Source organism: Mandrillus leucophaeus, unplaced genomic scaffold, assembly GCF_000951045.1.
Source record: "Mandrillus leucophaeus isolate KB7577 unplaced genomic scaffold, Mleu.le_1.0 Scaffold1317, whole genome shotgun sequence".
Lineage (NCBI taxonomy): Eukaryota > Metazoa > Chordata > Mammalia > Primates > Cercopithecidae > Mandrillus > Mandrillus leucophaeus.
Window position 1 is genome coordinate 229,855 of NW_012101274.1, and position 6,514 is coordinate 236,368.

The window sequence follows — 6,514 nt, forward strand, 5'->3', positions numbered from 1 at the left end:
AAGTGACAGGAGGAATGGAATCAAGTTGGAGAACATTCTTCAGGATATTATACAGGAAAACTTCCCCAACCTAGAAAGACAGGCAAACATTCAAATTCAGGAAATACAGAGAACACCAGAAAGATACTCCTCAAGAAGAGTAACCCCAAGACACATAATTGTCAGATTAACCCAGGTTGAAATGAAGGAAAAAATGTTAAGCGCAGCCAGAGAGAAAGGTGGAGTTACCTGCAAAGGGAAGCCCGTCAGACTAACAATGGATCTCTCTGCAGAAACCGTACAAGCCAGAAGAGAGTAGGAGCCAATATTCAACATTCTTAACAAAAAGAAATTTCAACCCAGAATTGCATATCCAGCCAAACTAAGGCTTCATAAGTGAAAAAGAGATAAAACCCTTTACAGACAAGCAAATGCTTAGAGATTTTGTCACCACCAGGCCTGCCTTACAAGAGTTCCTGAAGGAAATATACATGCACCCAATACAGGAGCACCCAGATTCATAAAGCAAGTTCTTAGAGACTAAGCAGAGACTTAAACTCCCACACAATAATAGTGGGGGACTTTAACACCCCACTGTCCATATTAGATCAATGAGTCAGAAAATTAACAAGGATATTCAGGACTTGAACTTAGTGCTGTACCAAGAAGATCCTATAGATATCTACAGAACTCTACACCCCAAATCAACAGAATATACATTCTTCTCAGCACCTCATTGTACTTATTCTAAGATTGACCACATAATTGGAAGTAAAACACTCCTCACCAAATGCAAAAGAATGGAAATCATAACAAATAGTCTCTTAGACCACCACAGTGCAATCAAATTAGAACTCAGAATTAAGAAACTCACTCAAAGTCACACAACTACATGGAAACTGAACAACCTGCTCCTGAATGACTATTGGATAATGAAATTAAGGCAGAAATAAATAAGTTCTTTGAAACCAATGAGAACAAAGACGCAACATACCAGAATCTCTGGGACAGAGCTAATACAGTGTGTAGAGGGAAAATTATAGCATTAAATGCCCACAGGAGAAAGTGGAAAAGATCTAAAATCGATGCCCTAACATCACAATTAAAAGAACTAGAGAATCAAGAGCAAATAAATTCAAAAGCTAGCAGAAGACAAGAAATAACTAAAATCAGAGCTGAACTGAAGGACATAGAGACACAAAAAACTCTTCAAAAAATCAATGAATCCAGGAGCTGGATTTTGGAAAGATTAACAATATAAATAGACCACTAGCCAGGTTAATAAAGAAGAAAAGAGAGAAGACTCAAATAGACAAAATAAAAAATGATAAAGGGGATATCACTACTGATCGTACAGAAATACAAACTACCATCAGACAATAGGATAAACATCTCTATGCAAATAAACTAGAAAATCTAGAAGAAATGGATACATTCCTGGACACATACTAGTTTTATGTGTTTAGTCCCAAGACTAAACAAAGAAGAAGTCGAATCCCTGAATAGACCAATAACAAGTTCTGAAATTGAGGCAGTAATTAATAGCCTACCAACCAAAAAAAAGCCCAGGACCAGACAGATTCACAGACAAATTCTACCAGAGGTACAAAGAGGAGCTGGTACCATTCCTTCTGATACTATTCCAAATAATAAAAAGAGAGAGACTCCTCCCTAACTCATTTTATGAGGCCAGCATCATCCTGATACCAAAACCTAGCAGAGACACAACAACAACAGCAAAAAAAGAAAATTTCAGGTCAATATCCCTGATGAACATCAAGGCAAAAATCCTCAATAAAATACCAGCAAACTGAAACCAGCAGCACGTCACAAAGCTTATTTGCCATGATCAAGTCAGTTTCATCCCTGGGATGCAAGGCTGGTTCCACATACACAAATCAATAAGCGTAATTCGTCACATAAACAGAACCGATGACAAAAACCACGATTATCTCAATAGATGCAGAAAAGGCCTTTGATAAAATTCAACATCATTTTATACTAAAAATTCTGAATAAACTAGGTATTGATGGCAAGTTTCTCAAAAAAAAACTATTTATGACAAACTCACAGCCAATATCATATTGAATGGGCAAAAGCTGGAAACATTCCCTTTGAAAATTGGCACAAGACAAGGATGTCTTTACATAGTATTGGAAGTTCTGCTGAAGACAATCAGGCAAGAGAAAGAAATAAAGGTATTCAAATAGAAAGAGAGGAAGTCAAATTGCCTTTGTTTGCAGATGACATGATTGTATATTTAGAAAACCTCATCATCTCAGCCCAAAATCTCCTTAAGTTGATAAGCAATTTCAGCAAAATCTCAGGATACAAAATCAATATGCAAAAATTACAAGCATTCCTATACACAATAGACAAACAGAGAGCCAAATCATGAGTGAACTCCCAATTACAATAGCTACAAAGAGAATAAAATACCTAGGAATCCAACTTACAAGGGGTGTGAAGGACCTTCAAGGAGAACTACAAACCACTGCTCAAGGAAATAAGAGACGACACAAATAGAAAAACATTCCATGCTCATGGATAGGAAGAATAAATATCATGAAAATTGCCATACTGTCCCAAGTAATTTATAGATTCAATGTTATCCCTGTCAAGATACCATTGACGTTCTTCACAGAATTAGAAAAAACTACTTTAAATTTCATATGGAACCAAAAAGAGCCCATATAGCCAAGACAATCCTAGGCAAAAAGATCGAAGCTGGAAGCATCATGCTACCTGACTTCAAACAATAGTACAAGGCTGTAGTAACCAAAACAGCAGGGTACTGGTACCAAAACAGATATATAGACCAATGGAACAGAACAGAGGTCTCAGAAATGATGCCACACATCTACAACCATCTGATCTTTGAAGAAGCCAACAAAAACCAGCAATGGTGAAAAGATTCCCTGTTTAATAAATGGTGTTGGGAAAACTGGCTAGCCATATGCTGAAAACTGAAACTGGATCCCTTCCTTACACCTTATACAGAACTTAACTCAAGGTGGATTAAAGACCTCAACATAAGTCCTAAAACCATAAAAACCCTAGAAGAAAACCTAGGCATTACCGTTCAGGACATAGGCATGGGAAAAGACTTCATGATAAAACACCAAAAGCAATGGCAACAAAAGCCAAAATTGACAAATGGGATCTAATTAAAGACCTTCTGCACAGCAAAAGAAACTATCAGATGAATAGGCAACCTACAGAATGGGAGAAAATTTTTGCAGTATATCCATCTGACAAAGGGCTAATATCCAGAATCTACAAAGAACTTAACCAAATTTACAAGAAAAAAAATCAAACAATCCCATCAAAAAGTGGGCAAAGGATATGAACAGACACTTCTCAGAAGAAGACATTTATGCAGCCAACAGACACATGAAAAAAATCTCATCATCACTGGTCATCAGAGAAATGCAAATCAAAACCACAATGAGATGCCATCTTATGCCAGTTAGAATGATGATCATTAAAAAGTCAGGAAACAACAGATACTGGAGAGGATGTGGAGAAACAGGAAGACTTTTACACTGTTGGTGGGAGTGCAAATTAGTTCAACCATTGTGGAAGACAGTGTGGCGATTCCTCAAGGATCTACAACCAGAAATACCATTTGAACTCAGTAATCCCATTACTGGGTATACACCCAAAGGATTATAAAGCATTCTACTATAAAGATACATGCACACGTATGTTTATTGCAGCACTGTTGACGATAGCAAAGAGAACCAACCCAAATGCCCATCAATGATAGACTGGATAAAGATAATATGACACATATATGCCACGAAATACTATGCAGCCATAAAAAGGATGATTTAATGTCCTTTGCAGGGACATGGATGGAGCTGGAAACCATCATTCTCGGCAAACTAACACAGGAACAGAAAACTAAACACTGCATGTTCTCACTCATAAGTTGGAGTCGAACAATGAGATCACATGGACACAGGAAGGGGAACATCACACATCAGGGCCTTTCAGGGGGTGGGGGGCTAGAGGAGGGATAGCATTATGAGAAATACCTGATGTAGATGACAAATTGATGGGTGCAGTAAACCACCATGGCATGTGTATACCTATGTAACAATCCTGCACATTCTGCACATGTATCCCAGAACTTAAAGTATAATAATAAAAAGAAGCAACTAGGATGATATATGTGAGCAGTGAAAAATAGCAGCTCAGAATTTAAAAAAAGGCAGCCTACCAGTGAAAGGAGACATAAGAGGAGTTGCACAAAGATTGGAGCAAGCCAACTTAATGTATGTATCTGGCCCCAGAAGTGAGGAAAATAAAAATGCCCTGTACCAGATTAGGGAAGTTTTGGGGAGTAGAGCATTGGGATGAAGAGCTCTGGTTTGCAGATGTGAAGTCTGGGCAGCTTGGCACCAGGATTCTCTGGAGAGTGATGGTGGCAGGGGCCAGGTGGGTTTGGTTAAGGAGAGATGGGAGGTGAGAAGTGGGCACCAGGGCATGATGCTGTGAGCAAATGAGGACAACTCTGGGGAGTTTTGGGGAGTGGGATGAGAATAAAGGAAACACAGTCATATTGGGGAAGATTTTGGGCAGAGGGAAAGTCTTCAAGAAGAAGTGATTGTGGGTTATATTGGGGGGCGCACCCAAGATGGCCGAAGAGGAAGAGCTCCAGCCTGCAGCTCCCAGCGTGAGTGACACAGAAGACAGGTGATTTCTGCATTTTCAACTGAGGTACCGGGTTCATCTCACTGGGGAGTGCCAGACAATTGGTGCTGGTCAGCTGGTGCAGCCCGACCAGAGAGAGCTGAAGCAGGACAAGGCATCGCCTCACCTGGGAAGCGTAAGGGGGAAGGGAATCCCTTTTCCTAGCCAACAGAAACTGAGACACACAACATCTGGAAAATCGGGTAACTCCCACCCTAATACTGCACTTTACCAAGGGTCTTAGCAAATGACACACCAGATTATATCCCACACCTGGCCCGGAGGGTCCCACGACAACGGAGCCTCCCTCATTGCTAGCATAGCAGTCAGAGATCTAACTGCAAGGCAGCAGTGAGGCTGGGGGAGGGGCGCCCACAATTGCTGAGGCTTAAGTAGGTAAACAAAGTGGCCGGGAAGCTCAAACTGGGTGGAGCCCACCGCAGCTCAAGGAGGCCTGCCTGCCTCTGTAGACCCTCCTCTGGGGACAGGGCATAGCTAAACAAAAAGCAGCAGAAACCTCGGCAGAGGTAAATGCCCCCGTCTGATAGCTTTGAAGAGAGCAGTGGATCTCCCAGCACAGAGGTTGAGATCTGAAAATGGACAGACTGCCTGCTCAAGTGGGTCCCTGACCCCTGACTAGCCTAACTGGGAGACATCCCCCATTAGGTGCAGACCTACACCTCACACCTCACATGGCGGGGTACACCCCCGAGACAAAGCTTCCAGAGCAAGAATCAGACAGCAGCACTCACTGTTCAGCAATATTCTATCTTCTGCAGCCTCCGCTGCTGACACCCAGGGAAACGGGGTCTGGGGTGGACCTCAAGTAAATTCCAACAGACCTACAGCTGAGCGTCCTGACTGTTAGAAGGAAAACTAACAAACAGAAAGGATACCCACACCAAAACCCCATCAGTATATCACCATTATCAAAGACCAAAGGCAGATAAAACCACAAAGATGGGGAAAAAGCAGTGCAGAAAAGCTGGAAATTCAAAAAATAAGAGCACATCTCCCCCTCCAAAGGAAGACAGCTCATTGCCAGCAATGGAACAAAGCTGGATGGAGAATGACTTTGATGAGTTGAGAGAAGAAGGCTTCAGTTGATCAAACTTCTTAGAGCTAAAGGAGGAACTATGTAACCAGTGCAAAGAAACTAAAAACCTTGAAAAAAGAATGGATGAATGGACAACTAGAATAATCAATGCAGAGAAGATCATAAAAGAACTGATAGAGATGAAAACCATAACACGAGAACTACATGAGAAATGCACAAGCTTCAGTAACTGACTCGATCAACTGGAAGAAAGAGTATCAGCGATTGAAGGTCAAATGAATGAAATGAAGTGAAAAAAGAAGTGTGGATAAAAAACAGTAAAAAGAAATGAACAAAGCCTCCAAGAAATATGGGATTTTGTGAAAAGACCAAATCTACGTCTGATTGGTGTGCCTGAAACTGATGGGGAAAATGGAACCAAGCTGGAAAACACTCTGCAGGATATCATCCAGGAGAACTTCCCCAACCTAGTAAGGCAGGCCAACATTCAAATTCAGGAAATACAGAGAATGCCACAAAAATACTCTTCGAGAAGAGCAACTCCAAGACACATAATAGTCAGATTTACCAAAGTTGAAATGAAGGAAAAAATGTTAAGGGCAGCCAGAGAGAAAGGTCGGGTTGCACACAAAGGGAGGCCCATCAGACTGATCTATCGGCAGAAACTCTCCAAGCCAGAAGACAGTGAAGGCCAATGTTCAACATTCTTAAAGAAAAGAATTTTCAACCCAGAATTTCATATCCAGCCAAACTAAGTTTCATAAGTGAAGGAGAAATAAA